General features: G+C 35.8%; 1 long non-coding RNA gene across 1 annotated transcript in view; it reads left to right on the top strand.

The window, feature by feature from the left end:
• The window catches only part of LOC138830294 (uncharacterized), a 68,603-nt gene extending 41,951 nt beyond the window's left edge, over positions 1-26,652 (top strand). Inside the window, exon 5 of the long non-coding RNA XR_011372979.1 lies at positions 26,422-26,652. This is a non-coding gene — a long non-coding RNA (uncharacterized lncRNA). The remainder of the gene's footprint in view (positions 1-26,421) is intronic.
• Positions 26,653-27,199: the final 547 nt, after the last annotated feature.

The following is a 27,199-nucleotide window of genomic DNA, read 5'->3' as shown; positions in this document are numbered from 1 at the left end:
TCTCCCATCTGGTATTTTAACATGAAAACTGGAGGTAAGTCTTCTGTACTTCTAAGCCCTGTAGACTTATGGGATGATCTTAGTGCTTCTTGGGCACACTGAGCAGCAAGGATATATTGACACTTTTGCCTCATCCAGATTCATATCTCAATCACTTCTTCACAGCAGCCCTGCCTTTTTTGTTGTTGATGTTATTTTCCAGTCCCACAAGTTTAGGTAGTAGGTCTATCTTCATTTTGGCCAGAGTGGAGTCATTTCTCCACATTAATTGATTTGTTTTGCCATCACTCTTCTCCACTGACTAGTCTAGAGCTTTCCTTCTAACCAAGATCTAAAGCTACCGGTGTATGAAAAAGAAAAGTTTGCCCCCTCTAAGTACACATTCTTCTAGACTGATGGAAACTCAGTGATATTTACGTTCCGGAAACTCAACTCCCAAACTGACTCCTGTTTACTCTCCTGTCTCATGGACACCTATCTGAACAGAGTTTACAGTGGCATAGAGAAATCATGGCTGAATAACCTTGTAAGAATAGCCTCCCCTGTGAATATATACCATAGCTTCACGAATCAGTCATCTACTGAGGAGCATCTGGGTTGGTTCCATATCTTAGCTATGGTAAATAATACTGCAATGAACATAGTTGTCCTGGTAGTTTTAGTATGGACTTCTTTGTGGTCATTTGGATAAATGCTCAGGAGTGGAATTGATGGGTCATAGGGGAGCTCTATATTTAGTCTTTTAAGGAACCTCCTAATAGCTTTCCAGAGTGGTTGAACAAGTGTACATAACCACCAACAGTGTACTGGTGTTCCCTTTTGACCACATCCCCATCAGTATCTATTGTTATTAGATTTCTTGATAATGGCTGTTCTAATAGGGGTGAGGTGGAATCTCAATGTAGTTTTCTTTTGCATTTCTTTTCATTGCTCCATTTATAAGAATATGGAAAGACCTGGAAAATAATGTATGAAGCAAAGTAAGTTGCATGGTTACCCTCCTTTGTAAGAACTAAAATATGTCCATGATTTTCTTAATAGGGGATCTCAAAAACCAAATTGCTAAGTGAATAGGACCATGTATAATGAAGCATATCAACATGAATTCCAATAATTAGAAACAAGAGGTTCTCAATATGTCCTGGATATAGCTCTCTCTCTCTCTCTCTCTCTCTCTCTCTCTCTCTCTCTCTCTCTCTCTCTCTCTTCTTCCTTCCTTCCTTCCTTCCTTCCTTCCTACCTTCCTACCTTCCCTCCTTCCTTCCTTCCTTCCTTCCTTCCTTCCTTCCTTCCTTCCTTCCTTCCTTCCTTCCTTCCTCCTTCTTTCTTTCTCTCTTTCTTTCTTTCTTTCTTTCTTTCTTCTCTGTTTTACTTTTCTGTACCCTTTGTCTTATATATAAGTTTGTTTGATCTGATCTGCAGAAGGGAAAGAGAGTCACAGAAACAAATTGGGGAGAGAGGAGTAGGGAGGGGTAAGCGAGAGAAAATGAGGGATGGGGTACAACAGTGTTTAAAAACAAATGTACTCATTACCTTACTTATACAACTGTAACTCCCACTCCTTTCCCCACCCATCATCTCTTCAATAAAGATAAAATGAAAAATAATTAATAAAAAAGGTAAAATAAAGACATTCTCAGATTAAGAAAAAAACTGATGAAATTACAGTGATTTCAAAGATTAAAAACAAAAAAGAGTAGGTTCCAAGATGCCCCTTACTGTAGCACAGATAGGTAAAGATTTCTGCTTCCATTAGGTGGATGAGGGAACAGATCCAGCTGAGTTAAGAGGTAGAGTAAAAATGTGAATTCAGATCTAATGAGTCTCCTCTTTACTTCATTGTAATCTGAATTTTACACTAAAATATGGCTCTCATGTCTTCACTCTATCCTTCAATTGTAACATATACTTCTGTAGGTTACCATGTTCATACTCCTTTGGATCGTAATGGCTTTATAGCTTATAGGACTCTATGATTATGAAATCACACGTCAAAAATCTAGATTAGGGCTGAGAATTTGGCTTAGTGGTAGAGTGCTTGCTTTAGCATGTACGATGCCTTGGATTTGATTCCTCATTATCACATAAGCAGAAAAAGCTGGAAGTAGTGCTGTGGCTCAAGTGGTAGAGTGCTAGTCCTGAGCAAAAGAAGCTCAGGGACAGTGGCCAGGCCCTGAGTTAAAGCCTCAGGACTGGCAAAAAAAATCTAAATTAAACACACTTTTGTGTGTACATTTAATCAGAGAGTAAACATCCATGGATCGACTGGGTGTAAAACTGTGTTAAGCATTGTGACTTTGGATCATGGATCCTAACCAGAGAAAGTATATGCTATGAAGAGGCAAGGACATTCAAATAACTTTAATCATTTACCTTGCTAAGATTCATTATTAATAAATTTAAATCAAGGGCCCAAACCTGCTATGGTTCCAGAAAACATTTAATTTGAAAGGAGGAATTTGAGAAGGCTTCACAAAAGAAGCAACATATGAACCTGATATCTGTATATATAAATATATATATGTTAGTATGTGTGTGTACAAGTATATAAAAGTTATATATAAACTACATATAAACATATATACAAATTTTTATATATGTAAATATATAAATTATAAACTTAAATATATATAAATCATATTATATATAAATTAAAATGTATTGTCTGTCTGTCTGTCTGTATGTATGTCCATCTCAATCTGAAAATAAAGAACATCTAGTGCTTTTTCTAAGGAGTATGAAGATTTTTTTCATAGGCTCAAGGAAACCACTAATGATTTCTAAAGAGTGAAATGTCATTTTCCAATCTAAAATAACACAGTTGCAAAATTTGGGCATCTTCTTTGTAAAGAGAAGAAAGTGTAAGTTTGGTTAAAATTCACAATTTCATGTATGTACTCAACCTATTGTGTTTGATCTGAGTTCTCATTTAACATGGGCAATATTTACTTGCTGGTGAGATGGTGATAGAGCACATTATGACTTTGGCTATGTTTGGATGTCCCCTGTGCATGATTTGCTTTTTGGTCCAGGGGTAATAGCTCTTCAGTTTCTGTTGTGGTTTATTATTTTGTCAATGGATACTAATGAGTATGTCAGAATAGATATGTCACTACTATCTGAAAAATGCTTATTCACTGTAGATGGTGGTAACATTATTTTGAGATGATACATAACATTTCCTATACTTGTTACTAAGGTATATCCTGAGTGCATGTTTTCTCTTTCAGGTAAAGGAGGAAATTTGTTTTTTAGATATTTGTTTTTCAAAACCTTCTTTCACATCAAGTATCCAGTTTAGGAAGGAGTATTTCTGCTGACGTGCAGTTAGCAAACAATCAACCTGTTTTCATTGTAGAAGCAATAGACAAAAAGGAAGAGAAGATTAAAGGAAAGAATGATCAATTTCTATCTCTAACTCCATCATTTGAAACAGAAGATTGTATTTCCTTACTCTTGAATTGTGTAAAACATTTGGAGTTATTTAATCATTTATTTGATTGTATTATAAGAAGGCATTGGTCACATGCCACAGGCTAAATGTTTGGTTGGAAGGTAGGGTTTTATAACAAGGAATAAATCACTTAAATTTGAAATCAAATTTGAATTGTGTTTTGCCAATATATGGAATCTGAAAAAAGTACTTTTCCATCTAATTTGTGTAAAGATTTTATAAAATGCTACAAAAGGGACATTTTTGAAATAGGCATATATGATTAATTAAAACTGTACAGCTTTGATCACATGCATTAAGCTGATTATATGCATGTATGAAAATATCATGATTAAGCCCATTAAAATGTACAACAATTTAAAAAGTTAAGAAAGGAGAAAAGAATACGCTTACGTTTGTTAATCACATAAGTAGAAACTGAGAGTAGGCTTATTATCTTATTTAATAAATTAGAAGTGGAGCTTTCTATTTTCTAGGGACTCAATTGATCAAGGAAGGCTTTGATTAGAATCAACCTCCCCTTCTGTAACATTAACAACTTCATTACTATATCTGATCAGCCACACACAGTTTCAGTCCATTTATAGGACACTAGTTGAACAGTGGTCTAACATGTTTAAAAGAAAAGGTTAGAAAAGGGAAGTAGAGGTGTGAGTCTAGTGTTAGAGCACTAGCTTTGAGTGAAAAAGTCAAGCAAGAATGTGAAGTCCTAAGCTCTAGCTCCAGGACTGGAATAAAAAAAAGATGTGAGACAAAAATAAATCTGTATTGCATTATATCTGGTTAGTTATGAAATGAAACTAATTTTCTGTATGTTCTTTTAGAGATGAGAGAATTAGTTATGGGTGAGCTTAGTTCTTTAATTATTTCATGTACTTGAAGACCTCCAGGGAATGTCATGGTTTTTCAACCTGGCATCAGAGTGTTAAGTTTTCCCTGTGGTTCTTAACATTTGCTGACGATGAGGAAAATTGGGAGATTCCCTGTTGACTATGTGTCTGGGTATTATTTCTCTAGAGAGGAAAAATTCTATAACATCTTGCTGTTAGTCAAATTATGTCTCTTTTCCTTCAGAGATTTTCTCATACAAGTGGATAAGATAAACTGTAGGAGTTCATAGTGGCAGACTTCTGGGAATACATAAATATCCCAATATTGCTTTAAACGAATACTTAATTATTATTGAATTATTATTTTAATTATGCAGTTTTCAAATGCACCATCTGTTTGCCATCACTGAGGCTTCTTTTGCACGTGTGCAAGGTTCTTTGGGAGAGAAAGAATTATTATGGGAGCAGGAAACAAACTTCTTTATGCCATCATAAATTTCAGAAACTCCCATTATAAGCCAGAGCATGTATTCTTGTCAATGGGAATGTGATAGTTACATGTGAACCTGACTTGAGTCACAGGATTCCCATCCATTTGTAGGTCTATGAGAGCGACAATGGAAGATATCTGTACTTGTATTGGAAAACTAATCAAATCAAATAACTCTCCTCAGTATACCTCATCCAAGCCTGAGTGGAGAAAGGGAGAATTTGCTGGCTCTTTGCTGATAGCTTCTGCAGAGGAAGGTCTTTTTTCTTTATTGCCCTCATTGCTTTTGATTCCCAGGTCTTTAGACTGAGACTGGAATCTATACTATGGGCTCTCCACCTTCCAGATTTCCAGACTCTACCAGTCTTCTTCCTCTGTGTTCAGCTTGCACATGGTAGCTCAAAGGCCTTTATAATTTCTCTTTCCTAAAATTCATATTCTTTGGGTACCCATGTTTCTTTGGGTACCCATGAGTATTCTCTTGAGTTAGGTGACTTGTGGACCCAGTTATCTTCTAGCAGTGTCCTCATTTTTGCTCGGCATTTCACGGTCTCCCCTAGAGAGGGATAGACAAACACATAAAAAAATAAAATCAACCTTATTTTTAAAAGAAGACCCTGATAGTTTATGGGGTTTGTTCAGCTATTTGAGTCTGGGGTAAAAATGGAAAGATCTGGGTGAGGTATCCTAGAGCCGACTTCCTCTCTACTGTCGGTAGTGCTATTGATAGTGCTTTAGTAAAGAGTGCTAATGTTGTTTGGGGTGAATTGATGGATTCAGTCTCACTCTAGATTATTAAGCTTTATCAATGAGAGATAAAATGGTGTAAAAAATTGTCAGAAACAAAAAAGTCATAGAAAGGAGAGTGGGTATTATTGGAAGCAGTTCTCACTGAATTTCTGGTAGTTTGTGTAACTTGTAAGGAGAGACACTGAATACTTTTGCTCTGGACTATCGCAGCCATTCCTCTTTTTGGATGACCTTTCTGGCATAAAGAGCAGTTATGCTTAGTGTCCACCATAAAAAAAAGTTAGATTCCCCCAAACTCAGAGCTCCTCTTCTATACAACTCAATCTGCTGTGTATTCAGATGTCATTTGTCTTCTTCAGGTATTTCTGGAGAAACTGGCACCTGGGGAACTTGCACAGAAAATGTTGATACTCTAGCTACAGTTATTACTGTGGATAATCAAAAAAGACCTTTGCCTCTGACAGGGGAGTTTTATGTCTTCTATCAGCATTCATGATTCATTACCAAGCCAGCATGATAACAAGCAGGCTACCTTGTTAGCTTTCAAATGAGTAAAAAGTGACATCTATGTTCTTGCCAGTGAAAAAAGAAAGATGACATAACTTGGATGAGTTTGGACAAATCAGGTCATCATTTTGTTACTGGAGATATTTTACAGGGACATGGATCTGGGCATGACATAGTTACTATTAAGGCTTCTTAGAATATAAAGGTTCTCTGGGGCTTTTATATTCTCAGTCCCTTTATATTCTCATCCTGAAGGGATTCTTAGTCCCTTGTTCATGTCACTGTCATGGCTGGTCATCTCATACTTGTTTGTGCTGGTTAGCATCTTTGGCTACTTCTCAGCACTTCAGGCTTTATATCTCTCTTAGGACTTATCATTTCATTTCTAAGGCAAGTTCTAGGGAAAATTCCTCAGATGAAGTGTACACAATGGTCATTTTTCAAGAAAAGATGGTTTCATATTGTAATGCATAATTGAAGGCATACAAGATGCTTTACATACAGACCCTAACTTAGATTGAGATTTAAAGAAAGCCCATGTGGTGTGGCCTGTATTTCAGCAGACAGCAAGTCTTGACACTTCAGCAAATTGAACTTGTCTGAGGGTCATCAGGACAGTATGAATCTGCATTTTCTGGCTTATCAAAGACATAGGGGGAATGAGAATCTAAGCAAAAGGGCACTGACTTGAGGCCCTTCACTTTAGGTCTGCTTGTTTGTGTTGAATATCAAATCAGTTGTCTCTTTTGTGGAGGTGCAGATGTTACTCTGACAAACATGGTTGTTAACCATACTTTTCCACATGGGACTCTGTAAGACTTGACTGGAGAGCAAAGGGCAGAGAGTTCCAAGCAGACAGAAAGTCAGGAGAGAAGTGTTTTATTTTCAGAGTCTGGAGGCACAGTTGTGACTGAGGCATGTGCTCTTTGCTCCTTACATAGTTCTTTAACTCAAATACCATTCTTCATATGCAGGACAGGCAGTGAAAGGCCAAACCTTGGAAGGGTTTGATTGACAAGACAGAAGCCCAAGCCTAGAGGGAAGAAAGAGGTAAAGAGAATCATGGAAGTCACACAGAGTCTTGTAGAGTAGCCCAGAGCCAAGGAAGCTTTTCTCCAGCTGACTTTCCCTAATCTCTACTTGCAAACCAAGTGCAGGGCCCTTGAGTCCATACATTGCTCATTTATTTTTCCTTTCTGGGAACACTGAACAGGATGGGCTTAAATCGGTGAACAGATATGTTTTCTGCCTCTAAAGTAAATGGAAGAAAGGAATCCTGTCTTTCCTGGATACTGAGATAAGAGAGTTTTTATAAGGATATGTCCTCCTGTTTGCTTGCATGTGTATTTTTTACCATGTGAAGAAGCTGCACAATCTATAAATTTGGGAAGGCTTTTGAGTACTCTTGATCTACTGCTGCAACCTCTTCACACAATATTCTCTCTTCCATAAGTAGTACATCTCCTTTTTGTATTTTTCTGGCCTATAATTCTCTAACTTAAAAAAAAAGTAAGTTCAGCTATCAAGGGAACTTGCTTTTTTTTCTCATTAAGACCATGAACCACAGGAGTGTCTGATTAAATTAACCACAAGTTCCAGAGCACAAGCAGTGCTCTGTTTAATCTTCAATTTTCTTATCCATACGGGAGTGATGGAAACATTCTTCTTTCCTATTACACAGAGTTCCCTTGACACAGGGACATTTTCTTCTTGCTGGTGCTGAAAGACAAGTGCCTCATAAACAGTAGGCAGAGTAGATCAGTGCTGTGTATCTTTGAAGACATTTGTTACTGATAAGGTAAAACATGAAAAGGAGGAACAATATATCCTGAATAGGGGAAATATTTCATATTTTCACAATCACATTTGTTTTTCAGAAAGAGTATATCCAAGTAGCCAATGTAAGAAAAGTGAACATTTAATCTGCTTTTGTTTCGTCTTCTCTCCCCACCTGGCTGTGTTTCTTCTTACCAGTTTTATCGTTTCATTTTAGTTCTATCCTTTACCTGGTCCTCTTCTCTTATCCACTTCCTGTGAATTTATTAACCACCTCATCCATCTTCACTGTGTAGGCTGTGCCCACAACACAAATCCTGTGGCTTCTCTCAATGACTCTGAAGTCAGCCTTTTTCAGAAGTCTCAGAATGGTGACTGGCTGTATAAAGTAGATTATGCCTGTCCAGAGTTCCCTGAAAATTGTTGTATTCCACTTATTACCTGTCTTTGGAATGAAAATATCAAGATAGTTTATCTTTGAAATGCTTGTCTCCAGACTAGGAGGTAGAAAACTTAACAGCATCATGAATTCAGTTTAAAACAACAATCTCCTCATTCTAAGTACTCTGTCTTTACTACTATACCTCAGAAATGCTTTCAATGAAGCTTTACCTTTTTTTTAAAATTTAATTTAATTTTATTTGTGAACATACTGTTATAATTACGTGGGCAGGATAATGCATACATTTCTTACCAAGCATTGCAGCCTCCTCCTTTGTTTACCCTCACATCCCTTCCCAGCCTCCCCCCTCCCCCCAATCCCAATCCTTCTCCTTCCCCCCCTTCCCCCCCCACCCCCGCACTGACGTTGTAAAGCTAGTTTTGGACATGACAACTTGTACTTCTCATTGTTGCAACAGGTCCACCTGTATCCTTAAGCAACTGGTTTTTCCCCATCTCCTCCACAAGTTATACTGACATCAAATATAGTGAAAGCAGGGGTTATACTGTGGGGGAGGGACATACAAAGCAACAAAAAGATAATCTTATAAATGCGTTAGAAACACATGCATGAAAGAAAAAAAACATTAAAATATACATCTAAGGGTTCATTTTCCTGACATCACATTATCTGACCTTTTCCGCTTGACTCATACATCTACTAGATATTACAAATAAGGGAAAGCATGGGACTGAAGCTTTACCTTTAAGTATTGTTTCAGTACACTAATTTATATAGGTCAAAATTAACTTCCTGAGACCAAAGCATACTTAATGAAAGGAGGGACAAGAAAACAAAAAGGAATGGTGGAGAAGAGACAAAAGGGGAGGGAGGGAAAGAGGGAAGGACAGAGAACTAATTCGTTTTTAATGAAGTTATAATCTAAAAGTCTGCTTGAGGACAAAAGTATTTCAGCGATGTGATCTCCTCTTTTATATCTGTCATTGTCCTTTTCATATGCCATTTGAGTGATGAGGTCATACATTTCCTGGATGATTTACTTAATACCCTTTAACACTAAGAATTAAAGATATATTTGAAGCTGCTCACTTATTTCTGGCATTTCAGATGACTTTATGATTGCAAGAAATAGTTGCGTCTATTTCTGAGTGGTGTTCCTGTAATTGGAGGAGGAGTTCACAACTAGGGACACGTCATCTTCATTCCCTACAAGGGACATTTGGCAATGAATGATTGGAGACATCTTTGGTTGTCACAATTGTATGCAGGAGAAGAGAATGGAGATGCCACCAAATACCTCACTATGCCCAGGATAGTACCTACAACAAGGGATTTCATTATCCTAAAGTCATTAGTGTTAAAGAAACCCTCTTGTATGCCAACCACATTGAGTAGCTAATGGAAAAGGCAGTGGCAGTAGGAGAGAAGGGAAGAAAGTAGAAATAAAATGGGAAATCATTGCAGACCTGATAAATATTTTCATCTATATAATTTCTTTCACTGAATACTCATCACTAAACTGCTTTTAAATAAACATGATTGTTCAAATTTTAAATTTTCATCTAGTTAGACAAAGGAAGAATCAAAGATGCAGAGTTAAGTGAGATCTCTCTCTCCCTTCCCTCCCCCTTCTCTTGCTTTCTCTCCCTCTACATATATATGTATATACATCTATATTACCTATATATACATATGCATGTTTGTGTATATATATATATATATATATATATATATATATAGTTTTAAATAATTTCACTCTGGTGAGAGTAATTTTAAAGCCCATAATTTTCTTAATTCCCCTCCATAGGGTAGGAAGATACCATTCGATTAGAGTCTCAGAGGAGGAAGAGTAGAGGCTGGAATGCTGTTTTGTTAATTGGTTTATACAAAGGTTATATGATCATATTATGTCATATAATTAAGTGACCAAATATTTCTAGGTTGTTTAACTTTACATTTTGAAGACTTTTGTTTCCTGTGAAAAAAATGGCCCTTTAAAAAAATCTATCTTTAAAAAGAATTATATTTAAGAAACTTCACCAATCACCTAGACCTTGGGCTGTGGTGTGTGATATATTACATTAGGTATTTAGACAGAGGTCACTGTGCCATTGGTTATGAATTAAGAATGTATTGGTGACAGATTCTTCAGATAGAAGACTTGAGCTAGAGAAGATTAAGCTCCTGTACTGAAAATTATTGAGCATAAGAATGTCTTATCAAAAGAACTGGCTCATCTTTTTTTTTCCTCAGGCTGTCCCGAAGACTAAAATAGACTTTCATTCACTGGAATAATTTAGAGGATGGACTTTCTTCCTTGAAGTTCCCTATAATGAATCATGTTTGTGTTTTTATTCTGTTTACAGTTACAATTTTTGGCCAACTAGAAAAAAGTAGAGTGAATAATTGTCATCAAAATTCAGCCAATTTGGGCATTCTTAAGAAAAAATGGAAAGTGACAGAAAAAATAATCACTTCTTTGAGTTGGCATCTGAAATTCTAGAATTAGAATCCTCAAGAGTGAGGTCTGGGAGCTTGTATTTTCTCAGAGTTCAACAAGAATGTGTATTTTTTAAAAATTTTATTTGCATTTCTTTAAAAAATTTTACTGTTAAGGTAATATACAGAGAGAACATATATTTTGAGAAGCATAATACTTGGAAGTTAGCACTGACCAGCAATTACTGGTTGTTTATGATAGTTACCTTGGTGATTGCTTAACCCTCTGGCACTAAGGTCAACCTGGATCCCAACTTACATCTATGTTTGCTAGAAATTTAATAAGTTTTTTTTCCAATTGCTGAAAGTAGATAGTTTAGATATGGCTACGAATGATCTTTAAAAGTATAACACTGTTGATTCAGAAAAGTAGTACAAGTCTACATAGTAGAGTCTTTAAACTTTGGGAATTCAACTTCTCTGAGTCTTGAGTAATTGATAAATTGCATTGATAGCAAAATCCTTATTTTGTTTTTATGAATTAAAGGACAAAATGCAGTAACACATAAGAATAGTTAGTAAATTGAAAAAATATTGTTATGTTTTATTATTTGACATTTCATCATTGTTATTGACACTCTGAGCTTTACAGTTCAACCTTTTTGAGTACCAGTCAATCTCTAATTCTGTAGACCAACTCCATCTGATAAATGAATCCTCCAACATGAGACATGAAGTTCTGAGTTCCTATGACTTATCAGATTGACGGATGTTTTCACACTCAGGAAAAAAATAATAGTTGCTGGTACTTAAAATTTAAGTGATTTCAATGCTTGAGAAGAAATGTACTCATTATCTTGCCCATGTAATTGTAACCCCTCTGTACAGTATTTTCACAATTAAAAAAATGAAAAAAATAAAATAAAATTTAAGTGATTTTGCATAAAACTTTGGAATTCTGATTTGTTAGCCTGCATATTCATCAGATTCAGTTGAGGAATCCTATCTAGATTAAAATAGCCCTTTGAATGTGTCATCACACTCTATAACCAAGATTCTCAAAGTGCCATCTAATACCAACAAATTAGCATTGCCTGGGAATTTGTTAGAAGTATAAATTCTAGGTCATCTCTCCAGACCATTGAATCTGATACTTTGAATCTACAACTTAGCCAACTGTTTCCTTAAGTTTTTCAATGATTCAGGTTCATACTACATTTTGAGATCAATTGCCATACAATATCCCAGGCAAATTCTCTCCTGTTCTCTTTTAGAGCTTTCTATGTTCAGGAAATGTAATTTTGTGTCTAATTGTTACAGAGTTTACCCTTTGATTGAACTATGTTGTATTTTCCTTTCTACTTACTATTGCTGGATTTTCTTTCTTTGATCTTTTTGGATCTGAGATAACTAGGAAAAACAATAGTCATACAATAAAGCCACAAGCACAACCATGACTATTTCAGCACTGTCTACCGTAGCCAAAATATGGAATCAGCCCAGATGTCCCTCAATGGACGATGGATCGGAGAACATGGTATATACACAATGAAATTTTACTCATCCATTAGAAAGAATACATTGTAGCATTCATAAGGAAAAGGAAGACTTGAAAAAAATGATATTAATATTCTTAAGAAAAAGGAAGACTTGGAAAAAATGGTATTAACTTAAGTAATTCAGACCCAGAGCCACAAAGGTTGCATGGTTTTTTAATTTATGGTAGCTACAATCAGCTTCTAAATCTATAAGTAAACATATTAGGTAGTATGCAAGTCATTATAAATGTATTCACTGAATTATGGTAGATTCTAAGGGCAACTTAAATAGTGTAATTCCTTAGAAAGATAAAGTCAAAGCCCAATGGTTCTTTCCCCTATGGTATATCCCCTGTTGTCGCTGTACTTGATTTTGGTACCCTGCATCTTGTATATACATTTGTCTAGTCTGGGGAGGGGAAAGAGAATAACAAAACAGTCAAACAAGGACACAGGATGACCCATTGCTACAATGATACCCACAGGACAGTATATTGGAAACAAATTTTATAACTTTGGGTGGGGAGTAGGGAAGGGGGGGAAGGAGTGTGGGAGGTGTGGGGGGGAAGGGATAGTGGGACAAGAACAAGGGAAGGGGTAACAATGATCAACAAGTAATGTACTCATTGCCTTACTCATGAAACTGTAACCTCTCTGTACAGCCACTTTACAATAAAATTTTTAAAATGGGGGAGGGAAGAGATAGTAGGAGAAAAACAAAGGAGGGGGTAACAATGTTTGACAAGAAATGCACTCATTTAACTGAAACCCCTCTGTATAGCATCTTTACAATAAAATAAACTTTTCAAAAAACAACAAAATAAGTACCAGGAAATGGGGGTTTTTGCAAAATGGGGTAGGGCCAAGTAGAGAGGGATAGACAAATGAAAAGGAGGAGAATGAAGTCAAGAATTCATTGCATATACTACAAAATTAAGAAAAGTAAGAGAAGGAGTTGGTCAGAAGTGGGGTGAGAATGTTGAAAAAGATGACATTCATCAAGATGCACTATATCCATAAACTGCTTTGTGAAATGGAAACTCCTCTATACAACTATTTAAAGACAATAATAATAACAATAAATACTTATAAATCTTCAGTTTTGCTCAGCAACAGTAGTTTCTAAAAAGCAGACTTCCTGCCTCTAAGTTGTAGACCTCTTGCCATACTTTGAACTCATCATAATCTTATTTCTTTTTATTGAGTATATCCTTGAAAAATACTCAATTTCTCTTTCAATAAGCTATTCTAAGAAGCCTTGGAATGAATGCAAATTTGTGCTTTTATTTTGACATTTCTTCCAACATTGATTAGATAATTTCTGATCTGTTTATTGTTTTGTATGAGAGTGTGAAAATTTCTAGAGATTACCCTTCATTGATATTTCCTTGTTGGGGGATAATTCATAGGATAAGAACTTACTGTTATACTATGAACACCAAGATTCTTGTGAGATTTGTAAATTAAATTTTCTTTCCAACTTTTGTTTAATATATTCAGTGTCACCTTGTAAGGAAACTGAGATAATTTTGTGTATCCTATCAATTTGTTTCTTGTTTGACATCTGTGTTTGTTTATATTGCTTTCAGAAGTGGAGAATCTGTCACCAATTAATGTTGATGTTTTTGAGTTAGAGAGATGGGAGTATGCGTACAAATGAAAGTTTTTTTGCTCCTAAATTGTATTTTATTGTAGCTGAATATTTTCCAAGTAAATATTCACTAGCTTTTATTAAATGCTTCAATTGGGTAATGGAAACACTGACTTTCAGAGAAGTGAAACCAGTATAAAATTTTATTTGTAAATTGTTTAAATAGGGATACATGTGGACCCATTGCAAAAATGATGTTATGTCGAAAAAAGAACTTTACAACTTGGAGGGGGGGAGCGCGAGGCAGGGATGGGAGGGCAGGGATGGTAAGGGGAAACAAAGGAGGAGGAAACAATGCTTGATAAGAAATGTACTCATTACCTTGCTCATGTAATTGTAACCCCTCTGTACAGTATTTTCACAATATAAAACCTTATTAATAATAAAAAATAAAAATAAAATAAAGAAATTCCTCTGATATTGAATATTGGGATACATAAAATTATATTAAAAGAATATTTTCAAGTAACTGACCAAGTGTGTTTCCTATGAATGTTAATGGCTGAGTTAAGCTAACTGCTCAAGCAATTCTAATATGGGCATTTAAAAAAATATTTAGCTGATCAAGTTAATTAATTTTTATTGTTATAAGGTATAACATTGTTTACCCTTATACCTAGCTCCACGGAAGGAGTATACTTCCAGGCTCCATGATTCTAGAAATGGGTAGATGACTTGCTCTGGATAATGCAAAACAGGAAGATGCAATAATGTTTATTTCCAATCATAAACAAAGGAGGCTTCAAACATTTTCTGCTTAACCCATTTAGGAACTTATAATTCAAATTGTGTGACAAATATTTCCTTGCCATTTTTTAAAGATGGTGTCATCAAAATGGCAGTTCTTGGTTTCTGTACTTCTAGGTTGGTTGATAAAGCACATAAGGACCAGTTTCAAAATAACACACCAGTAACTTTGTGGTTTACTGAGCAGTGTCAGAGGTTATCCTTTTCCAGAGGAACTTCTACAATTTGATCATGAGGACTTTACACATTTATAAGTACTTGTTCTTCCCTGTGTTGTTTGACTATTAGTAAGCTCAGAGCCAATATTAAGTTTCCATAGCTTTCATTTAAGATTGAATTTACTATTTTTTCATGTGTTCTTAATGCTATTTTAAGTAATTTTGAAGCTATAATAAATCATTTTTGCTATAGAGAATAATATAAATAAATATAATACTTTTACCAGAGACCAGTCATGCAGACCATTAAAAGGACTACTTTTAGAGTGTTACTTAGTACACCCAAGTTAACTGCTGTTGTAATTAATATTCTGACTTACTGTAATTAAGCAAAGAAAACCAAACATATGGAGTTGTGGTATTTATGGTTTTACAGTGCACATTATAGTTTAAAGACTCTTGCAAAGATCTTTAATAGAGACAGTTGAAAATCTTTAACCTAACCTTTCCCCAAATTTCAAAAATAACCTCTCTCTTTCTTTCTCTCTCCAAAGAACATGTTAACATTTCCAGTACTATATTTTATTTGGGAAATATTTGTTACATTTACAAGTATTGAACAGCAATACAAGTGAAAGGAAGAAAGCTGTGTGGTCGATGTACAGAAATAGTTGGGCCTAGTGGATAGAGATAACCTGAGTATAGTGAGTAAACCTCCAGAAAAGCTTTCCTGCCAATTGGCAATTTTGAGGAAGCAATGCAAAAAGGTGGAGCAAGAAATTATGACATATTTTTATTCTTGCATTTGCAGAAGGGAAGCCATCAAAAAGTCCAATCAAATGAAGCTGAAATCCTGATTGGTTTTGCTATGGATCCATTTCTGTGTGGTCATGGAAATCTCAGAAGATGTGTGAATGAAGAAAAAAACTAGTTTCCTCCTCCATCCTCAATAGTTTATGGATAAATATGGGTGGAATTATGTATTAGATGTTAAATCATTGTGAGGATGAATTTGGTTTAAGAATATATGAACCAAGAATGGTGCTGTAGTTTTGCAGTCACAACAGCTCTGGGGGTTGGGGATTAAGGATTATGAATTAACAAATTTAATTCTAGTCTGTGCATCATAGTGAGGGCCCTTGCTTAAAAAAAGCAGAAATAGTATGAAAGGATTAAACATTTTGGCTTGAAAGCACAAGATCTCCATAGTACTGTAGATATATTGTAATTTCTAACATGATAACCACATGAAGCATGAAAACTACAGTAGGGATAAGGCTTATTTCCTGTAATTCATGTGATGTCACTTTATTATTCACTGATCTCAGTTTCTTCTCCTATCAGCTGTTAGTTCTTTCATCCTCAGCTATGGGTAACTTTATTTTCTAGTATGGATTGTACTAGTCTCTACCATGCCTCTGGTGAGCTGAGTGTTTGTTGTCTGATAAATTCCTTGACCTCTCAGGACTTGATTTTATCAACTATAAAATAAGGACTTGGATTAGAAAATCTTTAAGAGAACTGCCAAATGAAACATGATACAACTTTCTGAGAAGGCAAAATAAATCCTTCTGTTTGATTATCTTGCACTATCCAGTCAGGTAACATAGGCCATATGAGGCTGAGGAGACATAATCTGGCAATGGAGAGATAAGCAGTTGTGGGACACTGTGCTGAGCTGGAGCAGATATTAAGGATAAATGACTGAGGAAGAATTTAGGCTCTAACCCAAGAAAACAGAGGCGGGTAAAAAGTAGTGGAAAAATGATCAAATATGGATCTTTTCATTATATTTTTAAATTTTGATCATTCATTGAGTCTTAGGTAAATCTCTCTCTCTCTCACACACACACAAACATGCACACATACACACACACACACAATCTCCAAAGAAAGACTTGAAATCATTAACTTCAAAACTGAAGTACTTTTTTTTTGAAAGATGTGAGTGAAATATATCTAGGGATTATATTTTATGTTTTATCGTTTGCACACTATGGTCATGATTATTACAAATGTCTTGCATCAAGTAGCAAAGTAACTGTATGGGACTTTTTTCAAAACTGAAGTAACTTTCTATCCATCGAATTAGAAAACTACAGAAATAAGTGATAACAGTGGCTTTGTGAGTTGTGTTTACAGACTCCAGACCATTCTCATTTTAAATTGCACTTGAAAAGCTACACATACACTCCTTAAAGGCTGGCTTCTGAAAATAAACACATTGGTTCTCACACTCGGGTATATGGATTAGGAGAAAAAAGGAAAGGTCAGAGCAAATGCATGGGCCTGGTGTGCCACAGTTGGGGCAAAGCTCTTTAGACAAAATAGATTATTCAGAAGGGAAATAGAGTGGAAAATGGCCTGTAGACCCTGCAAAATGACCACCAACACAAGCAAATGAATGTTTCCATTTTTAGTGTTTCCAGTTGTATGCTGGTTTCCCTCCTCTGTCTCCCATGCAAAAGAATTATATGAATAAGTCACCACATACAGAGAGAATGTGCCTAAAAGTAAACCACAGAAAATAAACATGATGTATGGAGTACCAAATGTGTTTTGGTAGTTTGAGAACCTAGTACAAGACCCTTTCTAAGAGCTTAAACTGTTCTGTACTTCTGAAATTTTCCATTGTTTATTCAGTTATTTTCCTGGTTTGATAAGGCTAGAGGGAGCTGAATTATTTTCATTTGCATGGAAAAAATGGCTGACTTGTTCACAAACTGAAGAGCCATTCTGATGGGAAACAGCTTGAACAAAGCATGTAGAGAGAAACATCTGACTTTATTTAAACTGGAGTGTGAATTAAGTGGAAAGATGAGTGGTAGGTGTAGAGTGATGACTTTGAATTTCCTAAGGACTGGATTTTATTTTATAGAAAATGAGGAATAGTGGCAAGTGTTTTAGTGGGCTAGTGAAATGTATGTACTGTGCTTTCTGAAGTTTCTTAGCACAGAACATAGGTGGATTTGGAAAGGGGAGATCGAGAAGTTAGTCACAAGATAGAAAACACACTCATCCATAACTGACCACTTTGGTAGTGAATGCAAAGTCAGATTCTATATGTGCTACAGTAGACAGGAAGGGAAAGTAAGGAGAGGGTCTCAGATGTTAAGGATTTACTGTCTAGTGAAATGGTAAGCCTTCCCTCAGGGGTTAAAAAAGGCTGATGGATAAAGGATTTCTACCACCAGAGTTTTAGATAGAGGAAGCAAAACTATCTTACTGATATCCTAAGTCATTTAATATTGAAAGTATCCTAGAAAGCATATTCCTAATCAGCCCTAATATACAAAACTCCAATGACTAATCTGTGTGTGGAATGTCTAGTGCCTATGGCAGATGATTTCTTCTTATTAGGCTGGTAATTTAATTGTGAAAGAATTTCTGACTCTTCCTGTGAGTGGGTCAGTGGTATACAACTTCAGGGAAAATGTTGACTGCCTACAGAGGGTTCAAGTTCTAGTGAAGGCTAGTGGGTTATCATTCTAACCATCAAAGAGAATGTAGTAAGCTTTTTGCCTTTCTTTTTCCTTCCTCCAGGTTTTATTTGTTCTTTCTTCATGATGCCTGTCTATTCCCTTTGTCCATACACATTATATTGCTTTCTTGCTTCTTCAAGTGTTCTATCCCTATTCCTATCCCTTCTAATTCTGTTTAGTAACACTAAACTAAATTTGACTAAATTTTCCTTTATTGCCTTCATTAACATCTACTTTTTTGTTAAAATCACTTTTCTTTCTATTCCTCTGTAGCACTCTTTCTTCTTCACTTGTAAGTCTGCACCAAAGGGACTGATTTCAACTTAGTATCAAGATCAAATCACTCATATATATATATATGGATACACACACACACACACACACACACACACACACACACACACACACACACACACACACACACACACACACACACACACACACACATATATAGCTAGTCCATAGTACCTGATTATTTCATAAGGCACTAATTTGCATGTTGTGTGAGATATTTTTGTATCAAGAAGATTATCATAGATAATGTGAGAAGGCCTTATTAAATTATTTGAAATTCTTAAGAGCAAAAACTTCAATTTCCTGGAAGAGGAAGAAAAATTCTGCCCAAAGACTCCAACATTAGCTCCTACTGTATATAGTGTCCAGCCTGTCAGAAAGTTAATAGGTTTTTAACCTATCAGCCCTCACATGTGTGTGGGATCTCCCATTCCCTCTTTCTTTTCTTCCTTCATTTTCCCCTTCTTCTATTTCTTTCCTTCCTTCCTTCCTTCCTTCCTTCCTTCCTTCCTTCCTTCCTTCCTTCCTTCCTTCCTTCCTTCCTTCTCCTTCTTTCCTTTCTTCCTGACTCCTTATTTTATTTTCGTTCCGGCTTCTGTCATGTATCTATATCAATCTTTTACCTATCAGTTTATCATGTATCTACACCTATTTACATGTCATCTTTTTCTATAATGTATCTCTATCATCTATTTACCTATCTACTATCTACTATCTTTATCTAGCAAGCTAGCTAGAATCTATATTTATATCTGTTGAATCTATTATCATGGTTATGGTCATCATCATCATCATTATCACACTGTTGCCTTCCGGCTATGTTTCTAGAGAACTCTGATTGACACTACTTCTTTAATATTATTTGTACCATGAAGGTATTGTCTGACAGGTTGTAGTGTCCTTGCCTCTTGTATAGTGAATTTAAGGGAAACTTAAGTTTGCCTTGATGATGTAGCTCAAAGGGCTTCCTAGCACCATGTGTTCAAACTAGTGCTCATAATTTGAAGCAAGAGTATCTACTGATGGAGTAACAATTGTAGATATGTTGAAGAGCTCAAAATGTCGGAAACTATTAAATATGGGAAGCTTTTCTGTGGAAACTGGGGATTGGAATGAGAGCTCAACCACCGCTTAGCTCAGCTTCTTTATCTCAAAGATAATGAAATAGAGGTCCAACAGAAGTTAACTGTGCTGCACTCAGCCACATTCATTGGTATAATAACATATCATTTTGAATTTTTTCACTTGAAGACATTTTAATATATTTCTCTATTGCTAAATATTTTGCTAGAGAATGTTGTTTGTTTTGACCTGCACAGTATTCCGTCTTTTGAATGTGACAAAATTATTTGACTGAAATACCTATTTAGTGCATTTAAGATACATTCATGCTTTTAATATCTCTCCCTTCAACAGGAACTGTAATAACTATCTTGATACAAAAGTCTTTGTATATGTTTATCATTCTTGGGGACTTATTTGAAGAGAGGGGCTTTTTTTTTTTATCAAAACAAACATGCACAATTATCTTCTGGAAGGAAGTATATCTCACCAGTTCTCATTGCTTACTACAAGATGAGGACATCTGTTCCCTCCACCCTCACCTATACTGGATATTTTTATTAACAGATGCTATTAAAAGCAACCTTGCTTACTTCACTTAATATAATTTTTCCAAGTCTTTCCATTTCTTAACAAATGGGGCAATGTTATTCTTTCTAATGAAGGCATAGAATTCCATTGTGTATATATATCACATTTTCTTGCTCCATTCATCTACTGAGGAGGAGGATGGGAGGAGGGCAGGGGCAGGGAGAGATGGGAAGGGGAAACAAAGGAGGAGGCAACAATGCTTGATAAGAAATGTACTCTGTTGGGTCTTCGTAGGTCTTTGGACTGACGGGGTCCGAGGAGAGGTAAGTGCGAAGTGAAGTGCGGCTGCTTGGCTTGCCTGTTCCCCAGCCTCCCTTGGCCCAGGAGACAATCAGATGCAGCAGGGAGTCAAACCAAGCAGGAACTCGTTTATTAACAGGGAGCATCCCCCTTTTTAAAGCAAAAGACTGTGTGGGAGAGGAAATGGGATCAACCAATCACTGAAAGGCCACACCTTAACATGCACCTAGGCTTCCATGAGTTGTTTACACACTGAACCTAAACAAATCCGGCTCTGCCCACTCAACTTCCTCTCAGGGCCATCTTTGCTGCCTGTGTTCCCCACAGATTTCCCCACAGTACTCATTACCTTGCTCATGTAATTGTAACCCTTCTATACGATATTTTCATAATAAAAAACAAAAGAATAAATGCAACTTGTATTAATTCATATTACTGTATGAGAAAATTTCAACTTTATCTCCCCCTTTCCCATTTTATTGCTAGTTGTTTATTTCTTGATGCCATTTTTAATCTATTCCCCCAAATTTCCATTTATATTTTACTGAGTCACAGACATTACTTTACAAGATGTGATAGAACACATAAAACAATCCCTAAGCATGTGGTGAGTGGTCTCATGATTCTTGATGCTGTTGTTTGTGTGGCTGTGATTGCTGATGTTATGGTGTCTGCTTCTAGGTGCTGTTTCTTATTTAGGAAGAAACTACCAAGTCACCACTGCCTGAGGTCCAATAGCTTCTGCTAGAGCTCATCAGTAGATAAAATGTATCTGTATTTCTCCAGGAAAAACACACCAAAGCATATCCCAATTATGCTGTTGATTTTTTAATCTTTCATCTGCATCCTTTTTTCCAGGCCCTATTCTCTCTGGAATAAAATCAAATGTGGTTTGTGCTTCAGGCAAATACTTAATGGCATGCAAACCATTCCAACTCTTTAGTTTTCTCTCTAACTAGGCACTGGGATTCATCCTTTTCTTGGAAATTATGGGAATTGACCTCAGAGAATACATAAATTACAAAGTGCTTTCTTTTTTATGTAACATTTTACATTATTCCTTTTTTTATTCCCACTAGAAAGTGTGAAATTACATATCTTAAAATGGAATCTGTGTAGCAGTTTTTTATCTTTTTAAATATTTAGCAGTATACAGTGTTTACTTTTTATGTTTCATTCTTGAATATTGTGTTTTATAGAAGACTCTCAGGGAGGTTTCTTTTTCATTTTTATAGTGAACTTCAAACTCTGGTGTTTGTTTCATTCATTTAGCAGCTGTGGTGGACTCTCCCCCCTAGGACAAATAAAGCACTTATGATTGTTCAACATGTTGTCTGGCTTTTAGTGAGGAAGGATGGAGAAGTTACAAATATTCGGAATATTCTACTTAGAAGGATAACTGGAAACTATATAGTAGAACCTATTGTATGTTTTGTTATGGAAAATGTTATATCTTGCTTAGCATGGTTTGTGACACATGGTAGACACCTAATATAGATAGCTGCCTCCTGTATCAATTAGGATTTTCATGAGACTAGAACCAACAGTATCTTAACATGAATGTATATGCACAAGCAATTTAAGGAATTGAGAACTGGATCAAGTAATAGTGGAGAAGCATGTTTAACATTTTCATGGTAGGCTAGCATACTAGAAGTGCGGATAAGAGCTTATATGGAAGACTTGAATCTGAGATCTGTAGAGCAAACTTCAGTCTGGATATTCAGGTAGAGTTCTAATCTATGTTCTAGTCTTTGGTCAGATTTCTCTTACCTTAGGAAATCTCAGAGTTTTTATTTTTTTTCTTAATCGCAATGCCTTCAACTGATTACACAAGGCTCATTTAATTTCACATAAGGTTGGTACCTTTATACAAAGTCAACTGATTGTAGATTCCAATCATATCTTTAAAATACCTTCACCGCAACATCCAGGCAAGTATTGTACTACCCAATTGAACACCATAGCACACAAACTGACCTACGAGCCATTAGGTTTTCCACTTCCACTCCTTTCCTATGTGGAAAAAGGAACAGAGTTCTTCAGGAAACCAGAAATCATCTTCTATATCAGAGTCAAGATCTTAGTTTTACAAACTCATAAAAATAAACAGATATCTAAAAGCTTCAAGAAAGTGATTTAGAAGGTGATGACGGCAGAGAAGGAAACAAGGTCACCTTCCTGTTTTGGCTTAGCTCTGCCAAACTCTCTCTGTTATCACCACAGTTAGCACAGTGGTAGGAAGGAAAAGACCCAAGAATGAATGGCCCCTTTTGTGCGCTTCCCTAATACAAAATGGAGGTATGAGTAAAGCTAGGCCTGTTGTGTTTTCTGGGAGCATCTTCAGTGGGCTCTAAGACATGTCCAGATCCTTCCTGATATCTGTATCTAGTATAGCACTGTGAACTTAGACCCAAGGTCCTCACTGCATGTAGACTGAGAATGAGTGACAGAGAAACAGTCTCCTCAGTATTAGGAGAAGGGCTTGAATGAAACAGAAGGGTTTCTCAGGTCTTGGTGGTGAAGTTGCTTAACCTTTTAGCTGTACCAGGTATTTAGACATGTGGGAGGATAATAACATCAACCCCCCAGCCTATTAAATAGGGCAAATGAGTTTAAACGATGATAAGATTTTAAATCCATGTCAATCAGCAAATTTCAAGTACAGCACTATAATTAGAAACTCATGATTACCTGTAGAATATCCTTGTGGGCAAAATTAATGCATATTGAAAAATTTTAGCACTTATTTTAATCTCAGTTATAGCCTGGTTCAAATGAATTGATTTCTCCATTCAGAGGCTGATGAGTTACTTATGTATAAGGTAGATTCCCTTAGAGATGGATTTTTAAAAATATTTTCCAAACTTGGTGTCTATTTTTCTTAGGTCGGGGTCAACCATTTAAATTAGAAAACTTAAATTAGTGACTGTGGAGGTCTCCAAGGTGTAATTTGTAATTGGAGAACACAAATAACTGTCCTTCCAGGGAGCTGAGATGGCTTTCAGCTTTATTAGATCATGTCACTCTGCTATATATTTTTGTTAAGCCCTGTTTATGGGTTATAAGTTTATTTCTCATGCCAGTAAGCTAACACTTTTCAGTTAGATAAGTAGAAACATATCCCATAGCTGATTTCCCACGAGGATTCTCCTAGGACCTGCATTTGGATAGGCAATGTATTTGTTAATGTACTTAATTCACTACTTCCTTTTGAAATATTTCTTTTTACTGCTTATTCATGTTGAACAGCTGAAAGAAAATATACACTCATCCCTTTCTTTGGATGGAAGTTTCCCTTTTTCCAGCCAAGAATCCTAAGCTTCTCCATGGGCATCCTGAGTTAGTACTTATAAACCATGATGGGACTTAATGGTGCCCAGATTATTTACATAAGAGGCAGATGATATAGGATGGTATATTAGAACTAGTAGGAGATGGAAGGTAGAACCTTAGCTACATGAGTCATTTACAAAAGACTGAGCCCTGTAACTTTGCATTGTTAGGCTGGCATTTGTTAAATGTTAGCAACGTTTCCCCGTAAGCATCCCCATGACATACAGAGGCAGTTTAGAAGATGCAACTGGCAGTGCTGGAAATGGTGCAGGCTATGCCTTTGGCAGCAATCCATTTTTTCTCCAATCTTTATTCCCTAGAGAGTAAAAGTAATATTTCATAAAACAAGACAAATGTCCAGTTATTTTTGAAGTAGGACCCTATTAACTTTACCACTGACACCAGTTCATTCTACAACATGAAAATCTTTCCAGCCTTGTGGCAGGAGGATGTTACATACCTAAGTTCAGTATTCCAAGAACAATTATTTCAAAAAAGTAAAATATTCATTTCCTTGAGAGACACAATTGAAAAAAAACTGATTCTTAGAATGATGTCCTAATGAATCACTGGATTCAGAACAGCACTTGTCTTTGAAACCTTCTGCTTCAGTCAAAACCACTAGCCCAGGATATGAAGAAGTGAGTCTTGATATTAAGGAAAATAATGATTCACTGTTGGATTATTGAACCACAGAGTCATGTCCCATTGTGATATCACTGAATTAAAGTTTAATTTATTTGGAAAGTCTGGATAGATACCTCCAACTTTCATCTTTATATAGTCATCATGTAGGATAGCTCTTTAGGCCTCATAGAGAGTTATAGGTCCCTGTTTGCTGGGCAAATAAGAAGATCGCTCCTGTTTACAAAGTCTGACTGAGAAAATGAGCTGGCTCTCAAAGAAGAGAAGCAAAGATCATTTAGACTTTGCTTCATTCTGCTTTGATGATATACTCTTAGCAGTTTGATAATGTTTTTAGTTTTATTTTTCAATCCGTTACCAAAATCAGCAGCAATGAAAGAACAGATAGATGAAACATCAACAAGATTTTTAGGGTTTTTGTGTCATAAGAAATACACCAAGAAAATGAAAAAATGGCCCCAATAAAATAGAAGAAAATTTTTACAAATTACATAGCTGATAAGGTACTTATATCTACAACTCTGTAATAGAAAAATAACCCAATAAAATGGGTAGAATATCAGAGTAGCCATAAAAAGATGTACAAATGGCCAATAAGCACATGAGATGTTCAGTACTTGAGTAATTAGGGAAAAGCAAATCAAGACCCATAAGAAATGAATTCACATTCCTAAAGATGACCATAACTAAAAATAAAGTGACAGGTGTTAGTAAAGAAATTGGAAGTCTTCAACACTGCAGGCCAAAATGGAAACTGGAGCCAATGATTCAGAAAACAGTTGGACAATTACTCAAATGGTTAAACACAGAGTTTTCACAAGAGTCAGCAACTTCTCTGTCAATACCAGAGAAATAGAAGCAGGAGGACTTTACCTGAATTTTCATGGCAGAATTATTCCTAGTAGCCAAAAAGTTCAACCAACCCAGCCACCCATCAGCTGCTTAGTGGGAAAACAAAAATGTGCTACACACATAAGAAGAAATATTTGGCAATAAAATAAAGTGAGGCACTGATATATGGAACAACATGGAACATAATGTTGTCTGCAAATAAAGGAAACTAGAGAAGACTACAAATATGATTGTACCTATCTGAAATATCCAGAAATGAACGCATCTGTAAGAGACAGAAAGCTCCATCTGGGCTTAAGGAAAAGGATTGGGGGGGGGGAGATGATTAAAAGGTACCAGGTTACTTTTAAGGGTAAAGAAATAGTAAAATATTGATTGTGGTGATGAATGTATTACTAGGCATAGCTAAAAGTCATTGAACTGTACAAAATTGTATGGTGTATGAAAGCTATCTCAGTAAAATTATTTTTGAAAAATGAAAGATGTAGTTCAGAACTATCGTCAGATTTAAGGATGGAGACAGTCACATATTGAATTTCTAATAATCAAATCCTCCATTTAAATTGTTCTATCACTGGGCTTCTTATGTTTAGTCAACTTGGATCTTAGATGTATATAGCCATATTGGAACTAAAATCTTGGTTAAGGTATAGAGATAGAATTTGGTTAGGCTGTCACAATATCTGAACAGATTTATTTCCAAAATAGACCCCAAGACTAAGATTTAGATGAAAATGGGTTAATGAGAGAAGAGATAAAAGTCAATAAACATTTATTAGAGTAAGTTAACCACTTGGGCAAATAATACTCAGTCTCTTGAGGGCACTTTAAGAGGAATTGTCATAGAATTTTCTTCTAGAAGGGTGAAACTGTTCTCATTTGTAGAAGATTACCCCCAGGAGTGGTAGCTGCTCTAGAGTACTGAATGATAAATATGTCTATTAAGCAAGTTTCTATAGAGCTAGAGAAATGCCTTATATTCCAGGGAATACATAAGGGTGTTTAATAGCAGGATTTTAATGGGTTTCCTTGAATGTACCTAGGTGACCAGGATCGTTATCCCTAGGTATAGATAGGTATCTACTTTGAATCTCAGGTAATAGAAAACAAGATTTATCTTTCATTATTGGTGAAAATCTCTGTTACAGAATTAATTTTGCTTTCTTTTTTCCCCAGAAGGAAAACAAAGCACTCAAATACAGCTAAGAGGGAACCAGGTGTGGAATTGTGTACTGAAGAGTGGCCACAACTTGGCAATGAACGGATGCCCTGGCAACATTAGTGCACTCAAGAATTACATTATGAGTCATAGAAAAGACCAATATGCAAAGCTCACTCTCCAAATCCAGGAAATTTCTTTCAAAACTGACTATGCTTTTAGGAAGAAAATCAGTAGTTTCAAACAAAGAAATCAGAGCCAATTGAGGACAGTAGAATTTTAATCATTCTGCTTGATAGGTTCAAGTCTGTGATAAATATTCATTAACAATTGATCAATAAGCTATTTTTCCTATCTCTTAAGCTAGAGTTGAAACATAAAATTAAATATTTTTCTCTTAGAAGAATAAAGAATAAAAAACCTGTTCAACCACATTTCAGCTCATTTCAGAAGAAAATTTCCATAGATACTTTAACAATTCCATGTAGGCCCCTCAATTCCATGACCAATATTTGTAGTTCATAATGGCCAGCTGGAAGACTTAAGACAATTATACAAAAACAAGACAAAACAAAACCAAAAAAATCCTTTCATTTCTTAAAATTTGATTATGTAAAGCAGAATTAATTTCCAGTATTGCTGTGACCTTATACAGGGCACTGACTACTTCTGTCGCTATAGAGTTGGCTCTGAATCCTCCTAAAGAAAATAATGCCTGCACATAGGATCTTAAATGCATTGTGTGTCAAACTTAGTTTCCAGATAGTCATTCAATTCATTCTTTTGATATCATGC

This window comes from Dipodomys merriami, unplaced genomic scaffold (assembly GCF_024711535.1).
Source record: "Dipodomys merriami isolate MVZ:Mamm:240054 unplaced genomic scaffold, mDipMer1.0.p SCAF_188, whole genome shotgun sequence".
Classification (NCBI taxonomy): domain Eukaryota; kingdom Metazoa; phylum Chordata; class Mammalia; order Rodentia; family Heteromyidae; genus Dipodomys; species Dipodomys merriami.
This window is presented reverse-complemented; position numbering and strand designations above follow the sequence as displayed.